The 27,476-nt window shown below is 42.3% G+C and overlaps 2 protein-coding genes across 4 annotated transcripts in view; both read right to left on the bottom strand.

The window, feature by feature from the left end:
* The window catches only part of LOC127683531 (rho GTPase-activating protein 20-like), a 184,263-nt gene extending 169,424 nt beyond the window's left edge, over window positions 1–14,839 (bottom strand). Inside the window, exon 1 of one of the 2 annotated variants that reach the window (XM_052180850.1) lies at window positions 14,741–14,839. The gene's annotated coding sequence lies outside the window, so the exon portion shown is untranslated. Of the gene's footprint in view, window positions 1–13,927; window positions 14,434–14,740 lie in introns of those variants that run through there. The other variant, XM_052180853.1, reaches the window with a different exon arrangement.
* LOC127683529 (rho GTPase-activating protein 20-like) overlaps window positions 1–27,476 on the bottom strand; it is a 413,757-nt gene that overhangs the window by 5,843 nt on the left and 380,438 nt on the right. The window lies entirely within an intron of this gene.

Genomic DNA, 27,476 nt, shown 5'->3' with positions numbered 1-27,476 from the left:
GGTTGGATTACAGACATGGTACAACACACTTGTGTGAGAAATGCACCTGTTTATAAAGTGACTATACATGTCTTAGCAAAGGAAACTTCTTGTCTTGGGACATCATTCCAGCTTATAATCCTATAAAGACAAGCCCATATATCTCAAAATGCATTACTTCTAACTTTGGGCATTTCCCCAAGTGTATACTATGTCATTACCTTCATATAGTTGAAATTTTTCCAAGCAGGGATTCTTCATCAAGGACACTAAGCCAATTTTCATACAAATCTGAATAAAGTAAGCTTCCTTGTATGTTTCTAATAAAATCCTTTTATAATGAAAAAAACACAAGAAAATTAATGGTCTATGTACATTGTAGAAAGTATTTGAAAAAAGTTTTGTTTAAAAATAGGAGGTTAGACCAGGGATTGTTAACTTGTGTGTCACAATCTGTTTGGGGGTTCCATATCCTGCATATCAATAATTCCATGCATTATGCATTATAAAAGTGGAAACTAAAGGCAGGAGCCTATGTGTTTTTACCTAAGAGTAGAAGCAAAGAATCAGAGTTCTGACTGCAGCATCAATGAAATAACCCTACTGTCTATTCTGATTGCTTTTCCTGGTTTTCAGTCCACCCTACTACCTGAAATCAGGGATATGCTTTCCAACTCACAGGCTGAAATTCTATCTGTCTCAATGGAGGTCAGCCACTCTGTGGGATATCCAGACAGTAGCCTAGCATGACTGCTCTCTGAGAGACTTCACCCAGCAGCTGGCTAAAACAGATAGAGACCCACAGGGAAACATTAGATAGAGCTATGGACTCTTAGTGAATAATTGAGGAAAGAATTCAGGGCCCCGATCAAGATAGGGACTCCACAAGAAGATCAACAGACTCAACTACCGTGGACCATTGAGAGCTGCCAAGAAGTGAACACCAACCAAAAAGCATACAGAAGCTGCGCTGTGACATATGGCATATATGTAGCAAATGTACAGCTCGGACACCATGTGGGTCCCCCAACATTTGGAACAGGGTCTATCCCTAAAACTGTTGACTGTCTGTGGAAACCCTCACCCAGCTGGCCTCAGTAGGAAAAGTTGTGCTAACCTTGAAGAGAATTGATTTGTCAGGGTGCAAGGATAACACATGGGGACCTTGACCTGCTCAGAGGAGAAGGAAAGAGACTCATAAAGGATGAAGAGGTAGAGTGTAGCAGTTTCAAGATGAAAATTAATAAATGAATGAATGAATAAATTGGTAGTAATAATAGTTATATTAAAAGAAGAAAAAATGAACAGTAAGTATTAAAAAACCAATAAAACAAACAAAAAGCAAAGTGTTCTTTCTGAAAATAAAAAACCATCCAAAAATGACAGGGCCAGGAAGTGCTTCATTCTGATTGTATAGTTAGGTGAACTTGTACTTTCAGTTCACAGAGAGTAAAGCTGTAATATACATGTATGCCTCTGGGTACACCTGGAATAGTGGTGAACTTCCTTACTTAAGCACACTGTTTTACATGTGAGAATGTCTCACAGTTTCACATCTATTCTTAAAACATGTAAATATTCAATTAAAATGTGTAAATATTCAACTATTTAAATTAATTGTAAGCAGCAACTTGTTTGAAATGCCACAATTAACTTTCACATTGTATCAAGGATAGAAATTCAGACAAATGGAAGGTGCCCAGGTGTTCCTGTACCTTTAAATTGCTGTGAATACACATGACTTCCAGTTACTGATCTTCACTTTTCTCCCTGTGATGTGGTCCCAGGTTTCTGGCAATGAGAGCCAGATGCACTTGGCAAGCTCGAGGGCCAAGGGGGGATCATTTGTTACCATTGCCTAACGTTATTAACCATGGCTACTCTCAGAGCATTATCTTTTCTCTTGATGTCTGGGGCCATAGCTCCAGTCTACTTAGAGGCAATCTCAGATCATGCCCCAAATAAAAATCAGACAATGATATTTGCTCTAGAGTTACTGCTGCTCACTGAGAAGTTAAGCATATTAGACTACTTAGAAGTAAGTTAGGCTAATTCTTCAGTATTTGACATGGGGTTAGGATGGCAATATCAGGAAAAAGTGAAAATACTGCTTTATTTTTTCTTAGAGAAGGAAAACAATTTTATATATCTACTGGACATAGATATTGGACTGGATATAGAATTGGCAACATGCAATTCTCTCACATTACAAGTCTGTGGTAGAATAGCTATTTTGTACTGTTGTTACTTAAGTTTTTGTGGTAAGTATGATTTAAGACATGCATCGTGTAAAACACACTTTTATTACTATTATTACTTGTTCTATTATTAATTCAGGTGGTATAGTTAGAGAGGTGAAATCAGTGGGAACATTTGTAATGCCAAAAAAGCCCATCTGATGTATGAGAAAGTTAACCTCCAACAGAAAGTGTTCACCTGTGTCTTTGTGATGAATCTTTGAGCTTGTCACACTTTTACCTAAAGTGACTCTTATTTGGAGATCATGTATCCATAGTTCAAGAAAACTGTCATGATCTGGTAATCTCAAGGACAGAATATGCATCTCTAGAGGGATGCTGAATGTTGGTGATGCAAAATACTGCCTTACCTTTAAAAGGTAAGCTACTGTGAGTACTGATTCTTGGTCCCAATTAATGTGTTGCTCAGTATAGATCTTATCCCTCAGGACCAAGTGTGATCTATCGGAAATGGATTGGAATACTTCTTCTGATTCTGGTCCTTTTTCCGCAATGACCCACATCATATCCTGTGTGGGATAAGGACAAGCTTCTATTATAACAGATCCAAACAGCTAAAGCACAAATAGGTCTTTGAAGGTAAACCAGAGTCATGGCAATCATGGATGCATAGCTACAACTGAAAGAAATGAAGAGGACATTTCACTTTTTTCTTTTTTAGCTTCCAAATATATTTCTTTCCCTAATCCATTTTTCCCAATTTGAATCATCAAGGGTTTCTGGTAATTAAACAACCCTCAAGATTGAATCACACTTCTAGTCACCGAAGCATTTTGGTGAATGGTGCTCTCTTACTTTTTCTTTGCTTTTTGAAGTTCTTTCTCGAGCATGCCATTCCAAGTAACTACTGGGATAGTTCTCTTTCAGAGATCACATCACTATTTGGCTTCCTGTCTACCCTGACCTCTACTGTGAAAACTGGCATTTGTGTTTTAAAGAAATCTTTCCTTTTCCACTATACTTCTGAGACTTTTATTTCCTTCTTTGGCGACTTCTTATTTTAAACTATCCTTATCTAAAGATGCTGTCACATTTAAGAACCCAAGCAATTTTCAGTTGTTCTACCATGGTTTCACTCTGTAAAAATGAGGACCATACACAGATTTACTCCATGTTTTCTTTCATTTTAATTGATTACATGATTACAGTCATTGATGACAAAAATGTCCTGATCTAAAATACCTAAGGAATGGGCAGTAATTCTCATGTGTCTAACATGATAAACTTGTTCACATGTGGCATAAATTCCTGGCACAGGCATAGAGCTAAAAGAGATGCTGGACAGTAAATGAATATTTCCAATGGAAATCTAGAAGCATATTTAAGATAGACTAAGCCTATTAGGTGACAATTTCATAGAATGCAGTAGTATAAAAAAATCAATGTATAGCAAAAACATGTATATATCTAATTTATTGTTAATATCAGATAGTAATCTATAGATATTTTTGATTATAAGATTGAGTAATACCAGAGGCAATAACATCAAGGTAGACTCTAGAGTAATATGGAGTCCTAACACAGTTCAAAGTATTGATAGTTGGGCAATTCCAACCATCCATTTCATCCAACAAGCTGGTGAGTTTGGGTCTTTGCTGAAATCAGTGAAAAACATGGGAATACTATTTCTTTTCAAATTTTCACTTTTCTTTAAATTAGAAGACTCTAACTTCAGTAGGTTTTATTTCTACTTTAAAAGAATCTGACCTCATGAATAGGTTATCTGTATATTCATCAGTTTGGTGAAATAGTTGACTTAGAAAATAGGTTCCCAGAAATTATGGGAAATAGGACAGGTTTAGAAACCCAAAATGAAACAAACTCACAAGTATAGAAGGTAGCATTTTGTCCAAGCATATAAACCGTGGACAAGTACGAAATACTTGGTTTTTTGGTGGTGCAGTAGGAGTTTGAGAAGTTGTTTGCTGGGTTGCATTCATAATATCTTCTTGAGTCTCTGATTCTAATAAAGGAGTAAAATCATTATTTATTGTAATTGAACTCACTTAGCACTTGCATGACCTTCACATTTTATAGCCTGCATTACTTATGCTTCACCACAAAGACACAGAAAAATAATCAGTATTATAACATTTATAATCATGACATTACTTCATAAGGCATTGGATATCTAGTTGTATATGGCCACAGTTCTAGTATACCTAGTAGTTTTAGGGTTTGTCTTGAAAGGTAAGCATATAGGTATTAGATTCAAGCGATAAAATAGTACCAATTTTTTAGTCCACCTGTGTCTTTCTGGCAGAACTGCCATGGCCAAATGTAAATTAACAATAGTATTTGCATTTCACCACACAACTTGCCTGACTGCACTTTTATTACAATCCTTGGTTTCCCCCTTCACAACCCACCGAACTGAGAGCTCAAATCTGAGTTCACAGTGTCAATGAATCCCATACTGGTATATTAGGCTATATTTTAAAACTTGCATAAAAGAAAAGCATTTTGGCATGTGCCTTTATACCCAGACCTCAGAAGCTGAGCCAAGATGATCTCTGCGAGTTTGAGGTCAGTCTGGTCTACACAGTAAGATTTAGGACAGCCAGACATTTCAGGTAGAGAAAACCCAATTTGGTATTGAATTGCTATTCAATGTATAATACACATCTAAATTAATACCCTTTATATCAAAGTAAGTAACATATACTTAGTCAATTACTCTCATTTCTGGGATTTACCTTTTGCATAAATTCAGGACCAGTGCAAAGAGGTACCAAAATATGGAGGGAATCTCTTGCAGTAGGAAATTATAACACACAGGTGAAGTGTCCCTTCACATGGTTTAGCAAATTCTTCATTGTTGTTTGTTATAAAATTCATAGTTCAGTGCTAAACGATTCTAACTTTTAACTTATAGTAGTAGGACATGTATACACACCGTTAGTGCCCTCAGAGAGAGGAGGAGCCACTTGACTTATTGTTGGTTCATCATGGTCAGGGGTGTATGTCCTCCCCTTGGGGAAGCTGCTGGCTCCATGTTCTGGTTCATTTGGGGTGATGATATTAGATGTAGTAACCTGGTCACATGAGGTATTTCCTCCGGGTCCATGATAAAACGAGGTTTCATACCATAGTGCAACAATATCTAGCCCGAACAGTTTCGGAGAATTATCTATGAGGAATGTTACGAGAGAAATCTGGGACAAAAAAAAGGGCAAACAAAAAGGGTCTCTGTCATTTTGCATAGTTACAAATCACATTTTATTTAAGAATTTGGGAGGCTAAAAGTATGTACTTTAAAATACTGAGATAACGTTAGCTTTAATGAAGTATCGAGGCGGGCTTCTTCTTAGAAATTTAAAAGATGATTATGAGATCAGATATTCAAGTGTGGTCATCACAGTCCAATATCATATAAGAGGATGATTTCCAATTTTCACCCTGTGAGGCCCAGAATGTTATACATATTGTCCACTTGATTAACCTTGCTTGTCTTGGACACATTCATGGCTGTGCATATTTGTAAGGATGCTTAAAGAAAAGCACAGCTAAGGAGGGAACTTTCTACTCAAAGGTCCCATGGGCTAACTAAAAGGCAAGAGACAGGCAAACCCATCTATGTGGTAACATTCACATTTCCCTGATGGTTCAGTGCAAATGCCATGGTAACAGCTTGATCCTCAGGTTTATTATGCTGGGAATTAATAAAATAATGCCTATGGAAGAAACTGGATAGTTATGGATCTGCAGTGTTTGCTTCTTTGTAACCCTTTTTTTTTCCTTAGGATATTTGTTCCTATGCAATATGAGGAATACTTATTCTCAATTAGGCTGTCCTATAATATATTCCTTTCAGGTCCCAGGGCAGTTGGTCAATTAATAGTGAATCAGAAGCTCAAATACTGAGAATCAAAATAACCATTTGATACCAATACTGTAAAAATTCTGGTACTTTATTATAATATTTGAAAGGCAGGTCCCATAGAATACTTTACTCTATAATTCTCTAAACCAATGATAACCAGCATCAAGAGGTCAAGGCCATATTTAATTACAGAAATCAGGAGTCATAATAACCATACCTGATAAAAATGATCCAAAATTGCATTACCTTTGTTTTGTTGAGGAAACCATCATGAAAACAAGTAGCATTTTACAAATTCTACACTGATTACATCAGAATTCATTCTTGGTTGGTGAACCCAGTACCCAGGGTTTTTTTTTTTTTTTTCTTCATTTCACAGCATTTATTCTCACTGGATTCGTCTAAGGATATTCTAAGTCACAACTGACAAAAGACTGCATCATTGAGCTCAAATACCTATTTATATTTTACTTACTTAAAATGCACCAATGATTCTTCCTCTCCAAAAGAAAGCCATTCAAACATGTACTTATTTTACGAAATGAAGCAAAACCAAAGCCAAAATCATCATCATCAACAACAAAGTAACTCAGACTCTGAGGGTAATACTGTCTTTCTGTCACATTGTAAAGGCTTATCAAAGCTAGGCTTAAAGTAAAAGGCCAATTACCTTTTTGGAAATATCAGTAGCCAGTACTTTATTTCCATATCTAGGAAGGCATAAAAGAAATGGCGCTATTGCAGCAGAGAGACTGTATGCTGGCATGTGGTTTATCGAGGAATTTCTGGCTATTTTATTTAGAATTCTAAACATCTGTCTCAGGAATGCAGCATTCAGTGGCGGGAGTTCTTCTAAAAGCCTGAACAAAGAGACAGTTATGTTAAAAACAAGTTTACTCAATTTATAAATATAGAAAAGGGGAAAGTATTATCTTTTGAAATGACCTCCATAAATAAAAGGAAAGTAAGAATGTATATTCCAAATATTGCTTAAATGTTTTTCCAGAATCAGGGTAGGGGTGGGGCCAAAATGACAAATTTAAGTGTAGTACAAAACTGATAATCATAAGCATGGTCCACTGTGACTCCCTAAGTCACACCTCTGTTTGCAAATGTATTCCGTGTTTGTGAACAATTGAAACCTTTTGCTGGCAGCATTTTTACTGAATATTTTTGGGATATATATTCTCTAATGTGTATAAGCAAATATTACTTCTATTTGGTTGATGTTGTTCACACAATTCGCCAGCCATTACCTCTTTGCTGTTGATAGTTTTTCTTCATTGCTGACCATTTCGGGTATGGAAAGCCAGTGCTCATACAGCTGAGAGGTCAATAGACTGCCTTTAATCATTTGAAGAAACTCCTTATATAGAGAGAAGAAATATTTTGCAGAAAACAAATTATGGAGATTACTGAAAACTTATTCAACTCTAAAATTTCGGATAGTCCCAACTTTCTTTACAGCTCCCCGACATTCCCCAAGGTAGAATGTTGACTGATGTGTAGGGCCAGTAAGTTTTGTCCATAAAAACTGGAAAACTAAGAGCTGATGTTCAAATGTGCTTGGATTGCTGAAAAATCTCTTTTTAGATCGAAGTCCTCTAGTGGACAACTAAGCGAACTAGCATACCTAAGAGATCAATACCTCAGACCAAATACTATTTTTACATGACAGAAATATACAACGATGATAACTATAACAAAGAAACCCATATTATGTTAGTATCTAATTTCTGAGGTGCAGAAAATCATATCCACTATTAGAAGCATGGGAAGATATGAGGTCATGGCTCTTAGAGAAGGTCCTATCACAGTTTCTCTAAACAAGCATGATTCCATAGTCTGTTCCAAATATTTAAGATAATTTTTACAGATGATGTAGCTTGCAAAGATACTCTTGGCAATGCATGGAAACTATTATGGAAAACCACAGCTATTCAAGGTACAGAAAACAAAATATCCTGTGGCTTCAAGCCAAACTGCATACATAGTACACGCTAACTCCTAAACCCTGGGCTGCAAACATTGGTCAAAAGAGTCAGAAAGATTATATACCAGAAGATCAATAAATCTACTTTGACATTGGGAGTCCTAGAAATGTGGGAGAGGCTTCACATTTGATAGTTCAACAATGTAATATGCTTGTCAAAACAATTTCTGAACAAAAGTCATCAATGTTAGTAATTCTAAATGGGAATGAATAAATCTTGTAAAAACAAACTTCTAGATAAAGAACTACATGCACATACATATTACAAAGAGTGAGGAAATTTGTATTTCTCAAAGGGAAGCCCCTAATTTGTAAGCCAATCATAGTTACCTCAGAAATAGTTCATATACTACCAATGATAATGGACTTATTAGGTTGTTTGAACATATTTGTGGGCTCACTTTTATCTATATAATAATAACAGAAGATGAAAATGGGCCATGTATTTTAGCAGAAGTAGGAGTCTAAGGGGAAACAAACTTAGAGCAAGGGAAAGGAAGGAGTGAAATGATGTAATTGAATTTTAATTTAAATAACAAATAAAAAGTATCATTTTATGGTGGTGAAGGTATGGCAGACTGATTAAGAATACTTGTTTCACAGCCATGAGGCCCTGCATTTCTGTACCAATATTTTGTGAGATATAGACAAGCAGATTATGACATCCTACTTGATATGTGTAGCAAAGAGTTACATGTAGGAGTCACATTCTCTATACTGAGGAAGAGAAATCTGCTTCTCAGAAAAACAGTAGTGCAAGACAGAGAATGAAGAACTCTGGCAGTCAAATGCATCTGAATTGGCATGCCTACCAGGTGACATTCCTATGCAAGTATGAAGTGACCATCCACATGGCCACATGAGAAAATCAAAGGAAAGATACTTTAGTAACTTTACTGCTCATTCTGACTGGATATTTGTTTGAGTCCCTACTCCTTATGTGATGAATAGCAGAAGAACCTTTTAGCTTACCAGATTTCCCTCTTATGTATCTACTATCACTCAAGGGAATGCATGATGAAGGAAACTACTCATGTAGACTCAGAGGAATCCAGAGGCTATGTGATGCAAGGACGATCCCTACCTTTAGAATCCAGCTTGCCAGGTGCACCGAGTGTTTTCTTATATTCACCTTTTGCCCAGAGTCGAGTTTTTCTTTCACTCCTTTGCACAATACATCACTAGGAGCTATACTAAATATACCTACTGCTGTAGGGCCCTTTTCCCTTAAGAGGGACAGGATGTCCTGAGAGAAAGAAAGGGAAATACCAGTCACTCTTTATGCAGTGCCCAGCACTATTGGCTCAGGAGAAGCAGACCAATGGCGTGCACAGGTGCAGTGAAAGGGCTGGCATGGGCAAGAAGGACTGCAAACTGGTTTGGACTCTCAATCTTTACTTGTACAAATCCCACCCTACTGTTAACTCTGAAAGATCAGGCAACACTGGTCTTTTTATCAGATTTTTCCTTAGGAAAGCCAAAAGTGAATCATGTGAGTCCTACCAGAATTTCGGAAGGCCATTTTCCATCCTTACAGATCCAATTCAACTCTCTACCAAAGAGTTTTCCCTTCTTCTTAACTTTTGGGACAGTGTACCCTTGGTCCTCATGGGGCACATAGGCCCTGGGGAAGCATCGTGTCCTATAAGTTCTTTCCTTCTTCTTCAGTATTTCCTTTGAGTCTAAGGAGGAGATAAGATCATTACCTGGAATCCTGTAATATGGCCTTTTAAAAAACCAAATTTCAATTGCATAATATCCCTGTTGTCATGGATTAGGCGTCCTGTAGCATCTTTATATTCTTCTTCCCTATACTCTACATTGTTATTAATCTGTGAGATGTATCTAAGACATGATCCCATGGGAATTCTCACAAGATTATGTTGCACTGCATCATAAGATAAATGATATGCAATTGAGCAAGTTCCCTGAACTATGTACAGGCAGTTGTATCACTAAGTCATATCCATTTTCATAGCTACCCTCATTTTTATTCACAGCAATCAGTTTTATATTTTCTTCAAATGTCATAGTGAAGCGCTTCCAATTCTTAGATTTCTTGATGAGCTTTTAGAAGGACCATTGTTACATTTCTATCATCAGCAATATTCCTCCTTCATGGGAATGCATACATGACTGCCTGTTTTGTCAAACTCAGGACCCTGGTTCCTGTAGTGTAAGTTCAAAGCTGAGATCAAAGTTTACTTTTCTCTTCAAAGACATCTTTTCAAAAACTAGACCATAATGAACACTTATATGGTACTTAAAACAAAAGTATTAAAAGTAAATAAAAGAGTCATATAACAAAATATAAATTAAACGGTCTTTCTCAATATAGAAAGTTTTGACTGTTTGTCCAAAACAAAATAATAAGACTGGAAAAACACAAGTAATATGATACAGTCTGAATAGGATATATCAATTTTAGTGTAAGTATGCATCTGTATAGACATGTATTTAGGCACACATATGTATACACATACATACACACAATGACTTTTTTTAGAAAAGCAAGAATTTAAATCAATGAAGGGGATACTTAGGAGTAATGTGGAAAATAATAAAATAATAAAACAAGAAAATATTTTTGGAAAAAAATGTCCTTAAGACAATTTCAAAAGCCCCAGAACTTAAGTATTAAGTCTATTTGAAATCCAACTGCAGGTGTAGAAGACACACAAAAATATGCTTTTAGTGTAATTGAAAATGAGATTAGAGTCTGAGCTTGGACACCAAGGTTACTTCTACTTTAGTCTGACACAGATTATGTCCAGTTCCATACATATATCCTTTCTGTGCCTCTTACAATAATTTAAATGCAGTTCTTAGGTCATTCTCTGCTTTAATCATGAAACAACATGAAATTGTATTCTAATGAGATGAAAGCTCTGTGCCCACACACTTGTATACATATAGCATCTTGGAATTCCAGCTTATGGTGACTATCTGTCTGGAACAAATGGGATATTCTCCCAAAAATATCAAGTTTAGACTTGATGTCAGAATATAAAGATCTCCGGCTAGACCTGGGGCGTATTGTATTGGGTTTGTTTTCTGCAGTGCCCTTCCCGTAAGCAACAATGTCAACATGCATTGATATTTTATGCAAAATTGAAATGGCAACTAGGAGGGCACTTGAAGGAAGGTAGACGACTTACTCTGCTGCTGGCTTATAGCTGAGTATCGGGGCTTTAAAATGAATTGCCCCTCCAAGTTTAGGTCTTGCCTAAGCAATCCAGGCAAGAGAGGAAAAGCTGTAGAATTTTTTGAATTTACTCTACTGTAGGTGTGTTGAAGGTGGGTCATTATGACCTCCTGTAGATACTCATAACCTATAAAAAGAAAAGAATATAAATTGAAACTAATCATAATGAGTGTGAGCTTCCAATGGGTTTTGGCAAGCACTACTCTATTTTCTGTCTCAACTTTCTTCTGGACAATGTAGACTGTCCCTAAGCATTAGGAGAATCACATGAATATTATGATAAAGTAAGGATGTGTAAGCTGAGAACTCTAAAATCAAGGAGAAAATTTTCAATTTATCACTTTATTTAGATCCACATGAGCACATTTGTTGTTTCTACTTTGACAGTATTAAGACCTGCCTGTTTTAGGTGTATGGCCTGTAGGTTGAAATACACATTCAAAGTGATAGTGAGACACAAACAAGAGAAATACCCGTGATATGGGTACTTTTCCTTTATAGACGACATGAGCATTTTCTCAACTTTTTGGTCAGTAACGGTCACCAAGTCGGCGGGAGAACTTTTAATCATGACGTTCATCTCAGTTTTCAGAGCTTCACGAATCATCTAAAAAAGAGCAAGTAAAAAAGATGGAAATAATTTAAAACCAAACAAGAAAGAAAAGACAAAAATAACTTCAAGCATTCAACCACTCTTAACATGTTCTGAAATGTTTTCTTTCAAACATGTCTATGAAACAAGACACTTTAGAGAAATATTATGTAATTTCGTATCTTATTTTAGATTCACGACTGTTGCTGCAAAGGTTAACATCACAAAGTGAAAAATTCAGCTGGAAATGCCACTCCCATGATGCCTAACATTAACCCAGGCCTCGGCTCCACCCCCATGCCCATGATGCTTCACATTAACCCAGGCCGAGGCTCCACCCCCAGCCACGCCTCCCACAAAATCAATCAACTTTCACTGTATTTACAGTTTAGTGAAACTGCACGTGTAGACACCACTCAAAACATGCTTTGCTGAACAAGACCGCGCTGTAACATCGACACCCCACACACTCTGGCGTACATACTGTAGTGCATACCTCTCCAGCTTGTCTTGCGAGGACTACTGCATAATCCATGCACTCCTGCCAAGGGTCTCCCATTATCTAAACATAGTCAACACAGGTCAGCACAAACAGTTACAAACTGTGCAGGCACTCACTTACACAAGCATCTCAATTAGCAACACTTTGATTTACCCCTTCCCTGGTTTATAGTTCAATTTTCCTCCACAAATAGTCCCAGTAAACATCATTTTGAAATATTACATAGTTCAGCTCGTAGTAAAAACGTTTTGTTATTGGTGCTGTTTTGAGTCAATGTCTCACAGTCCAGGCTAGTCTTAAAGCGAAGGATGACCCTGAACTCCGGATCCTCTGCCTGTGTTTTCCAAGTACTGTGATCACAGGCATGAGATATTATACCCACCTTAACAGAGGTATTATCAATGCAAACGAGGTTCTATCAAGTAGTCTCCCAAGGGTCCACATTTTGGGTTGTAGCTGTACCATATCATATTGTGGGGGTGCTGGGGAACAGATGAGGTCAACACAGACGCTAAGGGTTATTATGTGTAGGAGTGGGTGGGGAATACGACAAAGAACACAGGGAAGGCTGAAATAGAAGCACTTTTAAAGACAAAGGAACAAAGGCTGTCTGTGTTACCTCAACTCTAGGGAGTTGAGTGCTTCACAGATGGAATTTAAAAAAAAAAAAGGTAAAGGTGAATAATTCAAGGTTCACAGATCAGAAATACTTTGCCCCATATTATATGGGCAGATTTTACAGAACGTATGCTCAATTCTGATTAGAAAGTTCCCTGCTTACAACATTCTGAGAGAAGGAAACTCTAGGTCTAAAAATACTATGATAAAAGCAAAGGTACCAGTTACCTCCTGGACCTCAGGGGGGTGGGGCACGACCGTGTGACTTGCCAACTTTCTGCTGGCCTCTAGAGACTCACCACAGGCTTGACCACAGGCTAACATGGGTTCCTGGCCCACAGAAGCATGGACGCTGTCATACCCAGAAAAGGTGGCAGTCTTTATAGAGCCACACTCTGCCTGCTTCCCACGACAAGTTACACACTTGTGCTTCCTCTTTTGTACTTATTTTTTTTTTACTACAAAGTTTCCTCTTTAAGAGCATCTGAAGTCTCTACCCTCTAGCACAGGGAGAAGCAAAGGGGACACTGAGCAGAAGCTGCTTGCTGCTGCTTCATTATCCGCTTTATTGATGTAAGGTTGCCTTGGAGCTCTTGACCATCCTGGCTTAGCCTTTAGAACGTCGGCTGGTATTCCCGACAGAGGCCAGCACACCTACGTGCCTTTTCCTGTGACTCAAGCATCCAAGTCAGCGTATAAAAGGCCGCCTTTTGAGTTACAGAATAAACTCCTCACAGCTCTTCAAGAATGGCTTCCAAACTTGGTCATTCTTGTTCTTAATGCTCTCCTCTGATCGGTCACAACTGGACATTCTTGGGCTTGCTCACCATAAACCTCACCATAAACCGTTCAAGCCACTCACACTTAACCTTGTGACAACACAAACAGAACACCTCCCGATTCTCCATGACCATTTCAAAAGCCATCCATCCCATCGTCAACCCAACAGATACCAACCAATAGACACTTGCTGAAAAACTGCTGCTGCTATGCAGTATTTGGTCATTTGTATGCATGCTACATCTTCTCAACCAGTTCTAATATATTCCTTGAGGAAAGGAGGCTGATAAATGAAAATTTCTGAGGTGCCCTAAAATGTAGCTGTCCAGAAGAGGGAAGAGACAACGGAAGTCAATTAAGTAACAGTTCTCTGGGATGTGTTCTTTTTTTTGGGGGGGGGGTGCAAGAATGGAGAATTAAAAAACATGTGTCTGGAGATCCAATTGCAGCGTTAACTCTTGATCTCAGAGGCACTTTTTTAGCCTTGTTGCTGGTAGTTTACAAAATGTGCCCCAAGTCTTGGTCCTTTTCCTAGCTGGTAAATGGCTCAATAAACCCTTTGATTTCAGAGACCTTTGCTTCAAGACTTGTTTTCCCGGGGGTTATATTCTACATTCCTCACTTTGGGAACAAAGTCATACAGACTTAAAACTTTCTATCCTGTACAGCCGAGCTACCCGCGTCACTTGTCCCTGCTCCTCATGCAGGGCATCCCCAACCCTGTGAATTCGTGGGCCTGGAATTCGCCGTGTAGAGCCCCGCGGACTGGGGCAGAGCCGGGCTCATTCTGCGACTCACAACCTCGGAGACCTAGGACCTCCGGGCGAAGCAGCTCGGCTGTTTGCAGAGCACTGCGGCGAGCACGGCCTGGAGGAGGGCCCGGCCGCCGCCCCGGCCCAGCATGGGGAGAGCTCGTCCGCAGCCCGCCGGGAGCCCACGCCTCGGCCACCGAATAACGCTGCGCAGAAAGCAGGGACAGAACCGACTCACCTCGCCCGAGCGCACCGCAATCGGTGCTCAACCGCCAGCATCCTAGGACTCGGTTCCTAGGCTCTTCCGGAGGTAACTGGGGATTGCTCCGACAGGAAGTCCCGCCCCACTGAAGCCTGAACTGCGCATGCGCGGAGTCCGGCGTGGAGTGCGCATGCGCGGAGTAGGGCGGCAAGCGCGCATGCGCGGAGTATGGCAGTTAGCGCGCATGCGCGGAGTACGACGGCGAGTGCGCATGCGCGGAGTATGGTGGCGAGTGCGCATGCGTGGAGTACGGCTGCGAGAGCGCATGCGCGGAGTACGGCTGCGAGAGCGCATGCGCGGAGTACGGCGGCGAGTGCGCATGCGCGGAGTACGATGGGGAGTGCGCATGCGCAGAGTCAGAAACACCTTCCTGACTCCCATGGTTTTCACCCTCCAGCACACCTGCTCTTAGCCACTTCTTGCCATGTATACAGACAGGCTTTTTTTTCAAATAATAAAGAGCACACACAGAAGATACACAAACTAGACACTTCTCCGGCTGGGGCAAGACAGTCATAGTCAGGGATCCTGGAAGTTTGGGGGTTTCTGGCCAATGTACTATATGTTGTTCCCAGATTGAAAAACCTCAAAGAGACCATCAGAAACCACAATTCCAATGCAAGCACATGAGAATCATTCTCCAAGCCCGAGATTGGTCCACAAACCTTCTTGATGGAACAGGAATGAGAGTGACCCCTGCCCCCCAGCTCTACATGGAGGGGTTTTATAAAGGGAAAAAAACACAAGCGGGTTTCTAAGCCTTGGCATTACATGAGAGGGTAAAGGAATGTTGGTGTTCTTCCCAGAGCCCAAGGGTGGAGGCCATATCCCTCCATGGACAGCAGACAGTAGTTTTCTCCAAGGACAGCAGTTTAATACAGAGTTTGGAGAATACGATGGAATCTCACTAGCTGTGGTTTTTTTTTTTTTTTTTTTTTGGTTGTTTGGGTTTTGTTTTGTTTTTGCCTCTTCATTGGCTGTGCCCCTGTAAGAGCACATTAACTTAGAATGAAGTCTTAAGAATAAAATGGAGTTTATTCTGCCACCTCAGTCCCTTCACTCCCACTGTCCAATCTCTAAAACTACACTTATCATGGAAAAGTCAGTGCACCCACCCAGGCCCTAGTCCAAGCTTGCTGGGAAAGGACTACAGGTTCTTGCTGAGCAAGGAAATTACATTTAGGTTAGGAGCAGATCTGAGACCACTCCAAGCTCTGTCAAGTCCTAGCTGTGTGGCTCTAGGGGGAAAGAAATCACCCAAGCACAGCTGGCCCAAATCACACTTGGTAGGTCTAGTTCCAGGCCACTGCTTTCCACTGCCTTACCATTGACAGACATTGTTAGCTAATCAGAGCACCACAGCCTGCTGGTCTCAGATACACCAGTGGGGTCTTTTAATCATGTACACTACCATCCTGTAACTACAGCTCCCCCAAAAAACAATTTGCCATCCTGCTTCCTGAATTACAAACAAGGATATGAGAAGATAGAAGAGTAAACAAAATAAGCCAAGGACATAAATAAACAAAGAAGGTCATTTCTTGAGTGGGGAAATTTCAGTGACAACAACTACAAGTTGTTGTGACAGCAAGTAACTGGGACAGTGATATATACTTGGAAACCTGACATGAAACCTGTTCTCAGGAATGGGGAGGGAGGACATTATCTGGAATTCTGAAGGTGTGAAGTTAGCTGTGCTTGGAGACTGAAAGCAAGCCAATGAGCCTGAAGCTGAGTGTCTAGGAATGCAGACAGGACCCAGTGGTAAGGATGAAGGCAGAGCAACAGAGCAGACCCAACCTTGGGCTCAGATTCTAAGCATTATTCTAAGTTCAGTGGAGAACTTCAGGAGGATGGAAAACAAAATGCCAAGACTCTCATTAAGGCTTTTAAAAGACTCCCTCTGAGCTGGCTGAGAAGTCATATACCAATAATTGCACCACTTGGGAGGCAGAGGCAAGCTGATCTCTGAATTCAAGGACAGCCTGGTCTAGAGAGTGAGTCTAGGATAGACAGAACTACACAGAGAAGTCTTCCCTTGAAAAAACAAGGAGACAAACAGCTAGCATGGCTTCTAACCCAGCACTGTGCGAGACAAAGATGAGAAGACCACTGCAGCTTGCAGATGCCTGCTTAGCTCCAAGTTTAGGAAATGAGTAGACAGTCTAAGGGAATAAAGCAGAAAGTCATAAACCAGAGACCTCTTCTAGCCCGAGCACAGGTATATATAATCCTATATAATAGATACTACATACTCCAGGTACTGTATGCTACACGCACATCCCCACACCCACATATATGTGTGTGTGTGTGTGTGTGTATGTGTATATGTATATGTATACATATATATATTTATCCTGGAACTGAAGATGTGTTCCAGGCCCTTCTCCTGGGATACTAACTCTTCCATGTATGCATCTGAGGAATGAACATAAGCACAGTACTTCTCTGACAGCCCACAAGCCCAAACGCCATCCCTCAGTGGCAGGAAGGGAAAGGAATTAGTAAAGGCCAAGGTCAGCGAACCTCTTCCCATTATGAAAACACTGCTCAGCCAGTCATAATATCAGTGCGGTTGAGTACTTGGTGGTGTTGAGTACTTATGGCAAAAATTCCAGTTTAGCGTCTTCTACTTCAAAGAAATAAAAAATAAGTGAATGTTGTGAGAAGCAGCTCTGCCAAGGAGATCCTGGCTACAGTGGTGAGGATCCTAGGGCTAGAGAGATGCCACAGCAGTCAGGAGCACCCGGGGCTCTTCCTATGGACCTAATTCACATCCCAGCAGCAGTGTCCGGTGGCTCCCAGGTCCCTATAATTACAGCTTCAGGAAACCCAATGCCATTTTCTGACCTCCAAGGACACCTACGAACACATGGCACACAGACAGACAGAGAGACAAACAGACAGACAACAGGAGCGCATAGGCTTTGTCAGACACATACACACACAAACACACACACACACACACACACACACACACACACAGAGTCTTGTTTGGTTTTGCAACAGGGTCTCAGAGGACCTATGTACCGAAAGCCCATCCCAACAAACAAACTAAAATCTCCAGGTGAACATGAAGAGAAATGCAAAGAGAAACTAACACAAAAGTCAGGATAACAGTTTCCTTCAAGAATGGAGAAAAAGAAATGACATAGAGACCTTTAATGTTGCTTCCATCTTCCTATGGTAGAGGTGCCAGCATTCTTCCTGTTTGGCACATGTTCTTAACACCTATCCTCGGCCACTGAGATGGCTTCGCAGATAAAAGGATCATTTCCCAACCTGACAACCTGGGACCACATATTAGAAAGAAAGAACTGACTCCAGAAGTTGATCTCTGACCTCCATACACATGCCATGGCATATGCACAAGCACGTGTGTAAATACACATGCATACACACACACACACACACACACACACATACAATAAACGTATGAACGTGTTTTTGAAGGTGTGTGGACTTTAAATTCCCTTCTTCCATACCAACCGGACTTTTGCAGAGCACATCACATCTCAGCTAAAAACAATTTCCAGACTCTTCTACAAGCAGTATGCCCACGTGATTAGGCTCTGCCAAGTGTGTGAACACTTGTGTCCTCCCTACGTTTATGAAATGGAATCATAGGTGTAAGTCACAGATTGTGAGGATTTTAGAGCTGCCACACTGTCCTGCACAGCCAGAGACTGAACCACTACAGCCCAACAAAGAGAATTAAGAAATCGACACAAGGTGTTGGGTGGTGGTAGGATTCTTCTTTAATCCCAGCACTTGGGAGGCAGAAGCAGGAGGATCTTTTGAGTCAAGCCCAGCCTGGTCTACAGAGCATGCTCCAGGACGGCTGGAGCTGCACAGAGAAACCCTGCCTCAAAACAAACAAACAAACAACAGAACTCAATACACGGGACTGGGGCAGAAGACCTACCTACTCAACAAACTGGAGGAACTCCATGGAAACTGGATAAAAAATTTCTACTTGGCCCCGCTGATTGAGAGGCTGAGTCAGAGAGATTCAGGGTTCAAGGCCTGCCCAAGGAACTTAGTGAGACCATATGTCAATGGACTCAAAGCTGGTGTTGTAGCTCAGATAGGGAGAAAAGTTATTGAGAATACATGTGCCCCTGGGTTTTATTCTAGCACTACAATTAAGTAAAAATTTTCTATTTTACTATATCAATTTTCAAGACAATATGAAACAGGATCATTTTCTAAGTGTGGACAGATAGGCTATGTGGGACTTCAAACTGCTTTTCAGATCACAGAAGCAAAAATTACTTTTAGGGGTTTTAGGAAATGGAAGATTTGAACAAAAGAGCTTTAGGAGCTAGGAAAGCTTACTCTGAGACCCACTGTACTGCCTGGCCCCACAATGAACCAAACAATGCACAGCATGTATCTGCTAATAAAGGATTTTAATGTTCTTAACCACAAACAAAAGAAACTCCTGATGCAATAGTGATGTTCATAAATTTGATTGAAACTCCACATAGTTTATACATAAAGCAAAGCACTACAATGTGCCTCATAAATTCAGTTACCCACCAGTCAAAACCATGCAAACCAAGTCAATAAAGGCTATTTCTAATCAATAATCAACATTAGACATCATGGGGAAATCCAAGAGACATTCCTGGAGATGGAGAAAACAATGTAACAATGGCCACAATATGTTTTTCATTTTGCAGAGGAGGGAGGATCTAAGCCGCTTTCCCAGGAGCTGCTATAAAGGTCCAGGACTCACTGAAGAATGACACTCCATACTCCAATAGCATGCAGACCCAAAGAGTGTTTTATTCTGCACAAGTCCAGTAAGCTGTGGCCTCCCCACTATCAAGATAGACAACCAAATGGGCTTGCTGTCTTGATTTATGGGATTAAGCAGTAGGTGGCATCTATCTTACTAGGGACATTCCATTACCAGGGCATGGGGGCTGGAATCTGTTACAGGGGAGGTCTGGAAACTTGATGACTCATTGTCCTTGCTTTAGGCTAGGTGGCTGGGCACTTTCTAGTTTTTGACTAACTGCCTGAAGCCAGGGGTTTAACTGACTTGCCTTGTTCTTGGAAACAGAGATTTAGGCCTAATCTCCTTGACTGTTAATTTGAAGCCTGCTATGGAGTCACCCTGTCTCTTCCCTCTCAGTGCTAAATGGTCAAGCAGGGGTATGACTTGATGGGCTGAACCTGTGGCCCAATGCTCTGCTGTCCAAAGTACAGAGTGAATGGTAATAATTCCACTTAGCCAGAAGCAGCTATCTGTATTAAATCAATACCTGTACAGCCAGAGGCCATTGCCCCTAGTGTCCAGGAAACTTTGGGAAGATCTTGTGAGCTATCAGATTGGGGGAGAGGGCACATGTGTATAGGCAGAAAGTAATTAGATGCTGTCCACTGACATGCTGGAGAGCTGTTTGTTTCAAAACGTTAATAGAGGTTGGAGGTGCAAAAGAACTTCTTTTCCTTCATTCACAAGACAGAGTAGTAGTAATACTGTCCTACACTAGAGGCAGAGCACTATGCAGATACAAAAATATTAGATAACATGCCACAGAAACATGATCAGGGCCCCCTTTTAATTTCCTGACATGAGCTGGCCACTAATCAAATTACCCAGAATCCCTGGAGGTGCTTTCTACTTTTCCATTGTGCATGAAGAGAGCAAAAAAGCCCATTGCATGCCCATCAGCCCAGCTCTCACTGAAATTAAATATCTTCCAGAAAAGTCTTGGGAAGAAGCAGGCAGGGCTGAACAAGGAGGAAACAGCAGGAGTGGCTGGAGGGAGGGTTAGTTGGGAGAAGAGAAGGTGGAGCTAGCAGGGACTTCCTGGCCAGGGGCAAGTATGCAAATCCTGAAGCTGAACTGAAGACTTGGAGGTGGGAGTGCCTGACAGCTGAGGCAAGTGGATTGATCTTCATAGTTCTTCTGGTCTGGACACTAAATCAGCCCACACCTGAGATGCCAGGGGACCATGTCATTTCATCCTGATTCCATAACTTAGGTAATACCACCCCCATAGAGTCCCCATAACAGGGACAAAGGTGATAAATGGGCCTTGTCAACCTCACTGGACGCATTAGGCACCTGAAGAAAACACAAGTGGAACCTTAGTGAATTGGCAGCAGGGGGTGGGGCTGATTTACCAAGGCAATGTGAAGAAAGGAGGTCCAGTGGACATAAGTACTGGAGCCACAAAGAGAATACCAGTCACCAGCTCTGAACCCAAAACAGGGACAACTTTCCCTGAACATATGAATTTCCATACAAGGGATCTGCAGAAAGACTGTGGGACAGCACCTTCACTCACTGACTGCTCCGGACATCCCTGTACAGACAGGGCAAAGGCAAAGGAAGACAGGTAGGAAACAGGATCCACCTCCAACTACCTGAGCTATCGGACAGGCTCTGATCCCGAAGCAGAGGACACCACACATCAGACACCATCCTTAGTAATTCCTGGAGCCCCTGAATCATGGACCAGCCACAAGGCATCTTGAGATGCTCGGTGGGTAGAAGAAGGAAAATTTGATTCTGGAGTATAGTTGGTGAGGAGGAGGAGGGCAGTGTTTCTTTTTCATGGTTCCCTGTAAGATCGGGAAGCTCTGGTGCCCAGCTGACTGAGAGACCCTGACTGAGGAAGCACAAAAAAAACAGCAAAAAAAAAAAAAAAAAAAAAAAAAAAGCCATTTGTTTCCAGAATCAAGTCAGAGGCTGAGGAAGACAGAGTGGGGCAGGAACCCAGGCTGGCCCCAGGGACGAGACCTTGCACATGTGAGCCAGGGGGGACGCCTAAAGGAAAGCAGGAGCCAGGACAACTGCCAAAACCTCTTCCTGGCAGAGACCCAGCCTCCTGCAGGGTTGTCAAGGCTGCTCACAGTGGAGTTTCTGATGCCAGATACCACAGAGCTCTATGGGGACTCACACAAAGCCAAGGGCTCAGCTTCAACTGCACCCTGGAGGCTTCCTGTCAGGTTCCTCTTTCAGATGCAGGCCTGCCAGCACTAGAAGTGTGGAGATGTGCCCTGCTGATTGTTTCTTCCTCCCTCAGGTAAAGCTCCCTAATGGCTGAGTCAGACTAAGTACATCAGCCCAGGAGACATCTGGCTGCCATTGGGGAAAGCCACTGGTGGACGGGCGGTGACTCTGTGGATCACCTGAAAATCCTCCCTCTTGGCCAGTGTGCACACTCGCAGCACCCCAACCCATCACTGGACACCTGCATTATCCATGGGTTTCTGTTCAGGAGCGAGTCCAGGGACCTCCCTACACTGCCTATCAGTGTGCTTGGTCAGGCCTCTCCATTAGTGATGAGATGACAAAAGACTTTTCTGGGGACCACTAGAAAGTATCCTCCTTTCCCAGCTCTGGGTAACTCCTAAAGAGAGTCCTGAGCATTCCTACTGTCCAGAGACTGAATAGTGATTCTTCTAGTCCTCGTCGCTGTCAGGGAGGGAGCAGAAGGCATGGAACAGGAGGGTGCAGACCTGTGCCTGATCATCTCAAGCTAGAGGATGGCTGAACATGCACAACCACCTCTCCAGTCCCTGCAGAGCCCCATTTATCTCCTTAAAGGAGAGAGGCTGCTTTCACCCGACTCCCTTAGATGTGAGAAAGCAGGCAGAGATTGAGGCATATTCCAGCTAAAGCAGTATCTGCTCAATGGGCTCCCGCCTGAAGTGGTGTCTTCCTCAGCTTCCAGAACAAGATGGCAGTTCCATTTCTAGGGCTTAGGAGGAAGGAGTCTCTTCAAATCCTATAAACCTGCAGGTTCCCAGCACCAAGGAACAGGTATAAGGAGAACAACCAGGCCTGCCTCCCTGGGCCTCAGCATCTGAGAACACCTGGAGACATGGCAGAGGAAATATCCTGGTATAGGAGGCAGGGGATCAAGTCAAACCTCTGATTATTTCACGCCTGATACAGCTGATGGCCTGGCAAGGGCCCATGTACCTATGGAGGGAGGCTACCCTTGTATGCAGGACAGAGGCCTTGATCTGGTCTTGATACTGTGGGTCTGAGGCCAGAGGACCTGTGGAGGAATCCAGACCATCGGAGGAAGTCCTTAGTCCGTCATCTGGAAATGCAGTGAGGGCTGTTCCACTTCTCCAACACATCGGGTTTAGATAAGAGAAGACAGCCCATGATTTTAAAGCTTTTTTATAGAAAGATAGGGGGAAAGAAAAGAGATAGAAAATTTAAGAGAGAAAGAAGAGAGAGAGGGGAGAGAGCTGGCCATGACCACATGGAAAGAGGGGGAAAGACTGTGGAGAGAGGGGGGACAGCAGAGCAAGAGACAAGGGAGAGCCTGGGCAAGAGAAAGGGGAAAGAGAGCTAGGAGGGGCCAAGCATCCCCTTTTATAGTGGGCTGGGCTACCTGGCTGTTGCCAGGTAACTGTGAGACAGGGAAACCTGGCTGTAACCAGGTAACTGTGGAGGTAGAGTCCAGCCAGAACACTAGGGTCCTGGGGCACAGCCCTTTGTGACTGACCATAGGGTTATGTCCAAACTACAACCAAGAACAAAACTGTCATAGAGTGAAACATGGTCTTACATTCAGCAGGAAAACAGAGACCATTTCAAAGAGAAGAAGGCTGTTATCTCCAAAGAGACCCCAGTACTGCAGCCAGCATATCACCAAGGGAGTTAAGAAATGGCAAAGGAGGAATCTGTGGTGAATAGTTTTATTTCAACCTGATACAAGCTATGAAGTCATTGGAGAGGAGGGATCCTAAATTAAAGAAAATTCCTGCATAAGATGAGGCTGCAGGCAAGTCTGTAGGACATTTTCCTCATTACTGATTGATGTGGAAGGGCACATCCCATGTGGGTAGCACCATCCCTGGGCTGGTGGTCCTGGGTTCTATAAGAAAGCAGAATGAGCATGCCATGAGGAGGAAGCCAGTAAGCAGAACCTCTCTGGGGCCTGAGCATCAGTCCTGCCTACAGGAGCCTGCCCTGTTTGAGTTCCTTCCCTGACTTTCTTCAATGCTGGACTACACTGTGAAAGTATAAGCCAAATAAACTCTTTCCTCTTCAAATTGCTTTGTTCATGGTGTTTCATTGCAGCAACTTTAACCCTATCTTGGAGAGCTTCTTAAAGCCCCATGCACCGCAGAACCTAGAGACAACTGGGATCTGTCCTGAGACCTTCTACATAGGTGCAGATGCTAAACTGAGCCTGGGTAGGAAAGGGAAGGTTCTGGAATTTCACCTAACACTAAAGGCCTGCACAAGTTGTCTCACAGGCAAAACAGCTCAGAGGTAAACACTTCTCCAGGGCATAAGAGGGGGGCAGAGAATGTCCCCAGGCTATTGAAGATTGAGCTAGATCTGGGAGACTAGCAACCCTACCTTGCCCTTCCCATGGAAGACTGCACCATCAGGAAGTCCCTTTCTTTTTGCCTGCCCTGTTCCTCATCCCCATAAACTTTTCTTGTTTCTCTTCCATACTAAGAAGGATCAAGGCTCAGAAGCTGATCTGTAAGAATTTACATTGAGGGAGACACACATGTACACATGCATTGATGTGGGTATACACAACGTGCACGCACACACACACAAACACACACAGTTCCCAAAGTGGTACTGAACAAGATTCAAACCATGCAGATCCACAGAGAGAGAGATGAAAGCAGGGCCTAACAGCAGCCTTCCAAACAATGAGGCCCAGGTCACCTCACAGTTCCTTGGAACCACTTTTAAAGTAAAAAGGAGGCTAATATCCACTTATTAGTGAGTGCATACCATGATTCATCTTTTGAGTCTGGGTTACCTCACTTAGTACAATGTTCTCTAGCTCCATCCATTTGCCTAAGAATTTCATGAATTCATTGTTTCTAATGGCTGAATAGTACTCCATTGTGTAGGACAGGGGAAGAGAAGGGGGCTTACGGAACTTTCGGGAGGCTAGAAAAGGGGAAACCATTTGAAATGTAAATAAAAAATTACATCGAATAAAAAAAAAGGAGGCACAGGATGGTAATTTCACTATGCTTTAGTTATTTAGTGTGTATGTGTGTGTGTGTGTGTGTGTGTGTGTGTCACACATATATTAGCTGGAGTGAGGGAAGTAGGAGTCACAGTATACATGGAGAAAAGAATACAACATTTGAGGAGACATTCTCCATCCACATGAGGTTCATGAGAACTGTACATAGGTCTTTAGGCTTGCCAACACACTGCCTTTATGCACTGAGTCATATCAGTGGCTTTGAAATATTAGCACCTGCGAGGTGGAGGCAGGAACATCAGTGGTTCACATCGTTCTTGCCTACAAATCAAGTTCAAGGCCAGCCTGAACTAATGAGACCCTGTCTTAAAAACAAAATGAGGATGTAGTTCAGTTGATGAATTACTTGTTTAATGTCATGAAGTCCTGGGTTACACCTTATAAACCAGGCCTGGTGGTGATCCGAGCATGTGGAAGTAGAGGCAGGGTGTTAGAAATCCAAGGTCACCATTAGCTACAGAACAGGAATGAGAGGGCAGCCGAGGTCATAGAAACATAGCCTGCCTCAAAAAAGAACTACATATGCTGTCCCATACAGAACTACTGCCTATATACGGCCCCCATTCAATTAGTCCCAGCACTTGGGAGGTTTAAGCAGGATGCTCAGCTGTTTAAAGGCAGCCACAGCTACAAGTCTCAAACTATCATAACAGCAAACCACTTCAGCACAGCATCCTGCAATCCTGGCTGCCTTGCTTACACAGGGACAGTATCTACCTTGGCTTCCCTCTCTATTTAATACCTATTTAATGAACATGGGGTTTGTACCTATTACATACCTGGTACTAGAAGAGGAACAATAGAAAGGCACCAGGTCCTCATCCCTTCCTAAAGGGACAGAGATAACCTGGGGACATTTTCCTGCTCTGTGTCTACCCACTCACAGTAATAATAGCCAGTCCTTAATGTGCACCTACTATGTGCATCTCTCTTAACCCTTACCATAGCTCTGAGTTGGCCTGTCAGTGCCCAATTCACAGACCAAGAAATGGAGACTCAGGAAGCCAAAATGAATTCCCTCAGGTAAAATGAATTCCCTCAGGTAAAAGCCCCTAGGCCCCACCCCTGTACCTCACAAGGAGCTTGAAGAAATCAGGAAGTACTTCACCAACAAAGGCAAGTTCCTATTGTTAACCCATAGCTGAGATGACCTGGTGGCTGTGAAGGGCATAAAGTTTCCCAGGGCATCCTGTACTACAGCTTCCTGGTGTAGGTTATGGAAACACTGTCAGGTCTCCTGGAGCAAAGAATGACATCTGGGTCACCAATGAAGGGCTCTGAAGCAGTGTCATGGGGGCCAAGTTACTTCACTGCAGCACCCCATAGTATAGAACCCTGTGCACAACAGGACTATTTCTCACATGTATTCTCATTCCTTTCCCTATATCACTAGCCTCGTGTAATCAATGATTTCCACGCCCCTGTGTGTGTGTGTGTGTGTTTCATGTGTTGCATTGGTGTGTTTGTAGATGTATGTATGCAGTATGTATGTGTGGGACCTGGGTGCTCAAAGTGCATGTTTGGAGATCAGAGGACAGCTTCTGGTTCCTTCCTTCCAACATGTGAATCCAGAGGCTCAAACACAGGTCATTAAGCTTAGCAACAAACATCTTTACCCACTGAGCCTTTGTGCTAGCCCTTATAATGTTACTTCTTAGAACTTACTCCTGTAACTTTATAGGAAAGCCAGTTGACATGTGGCAGTAATTTTAACCCACATAAACATGTTTTCTGTTTGGTTTTGGTTTTTCAGTAATTTTTAATTTTCTAGATTGAGTCTAATTGTGTAGCCTGGGCTGGCCTCAAACTCAGTTCTTGAATTACAAAATGTGAGTCTCTACACCTGGCTAAACATGGTCATATCAACAATAAACGAGAGGCTCAGGTGATGAATCTGTTCCACATGTGTAGGCTTTGAGACTCTGTAGCCTGTCCCCTATCCCACCCCACCATGCCCACAGCATCCACAGCTTGAGTGCCTCCCACTCCCTAGCACTGTACATAATGACCAACTCCTGGAACTGGCAAACAGAGGCAGGTCCACCAAGTGCCCTCTGCCCCAGGCCTATAGCCACCAATCCAGATCCCACTGCGAAGGGAGTGCTTCTCTGTGCTGATCACCCCATGTCCTCTCTATTTCCTCATGCAGGCCAGTTCCTCTTCAAAGTCCAAACACATGACACACATAGGTTCCCAAGGCACACTAACCACAAAATAACCAGGCATTTGGTGATGCTACTGCAGCCCTGTCCAAAGTAAATTAAGTCTTTAATTTAACTAACTTCTGCCCCCTTAGAGATGAGAGCCAGGGATAGTGTGGTGCATGTCTGTAATCCTGACACTCAGAAGCCTGAGGCAAGAAAACAAAGTTCTGGATGGGGTAAGTTCCATAGTGAGTCCAGGGTTTTTTTTTTTTTTACAAATCAGGAGAGTGTAATCCCAGCAGAAGCAGCCTGGGAACTGAACCCCCATTCTGGCCTGCTCAAGGGGCTAGGGCAGTGCTGGCCTCTGAGCTTTGCTCTCAGTTGAACTGTAGACAATGACCCCTTGAGTGAGGGCGGGGCCATAGGTTAGTGCTCAGAATGGGGTTGGGGGTGGGGTCAAGTACAGGTGTGGTTTTGTTCCTCTGACCTCCTAAGGCAAGATGACAGAATAAGAGTGCTTCCTGGTGTCAGAGTGCTAACCACTCTTGACCTTTCAGGATA

The sequence above is a fragment of the Apodemus sylvaticus genome, chromosome 4, assembly GCF_947179515.1.
Source record: "Apodemus sylvaticus chromosome 4, mApoSyl1.1, whole genome shotgun sequence".
NCBI lineage: Eukaryota > Metazoa > Chordata > Mammalia > Rodentia > Muridae > Apodemus > Apodemus sylvaticus.
This window is presented reverse-complemented; position numbering and strand designations above follow the sequence as displayed.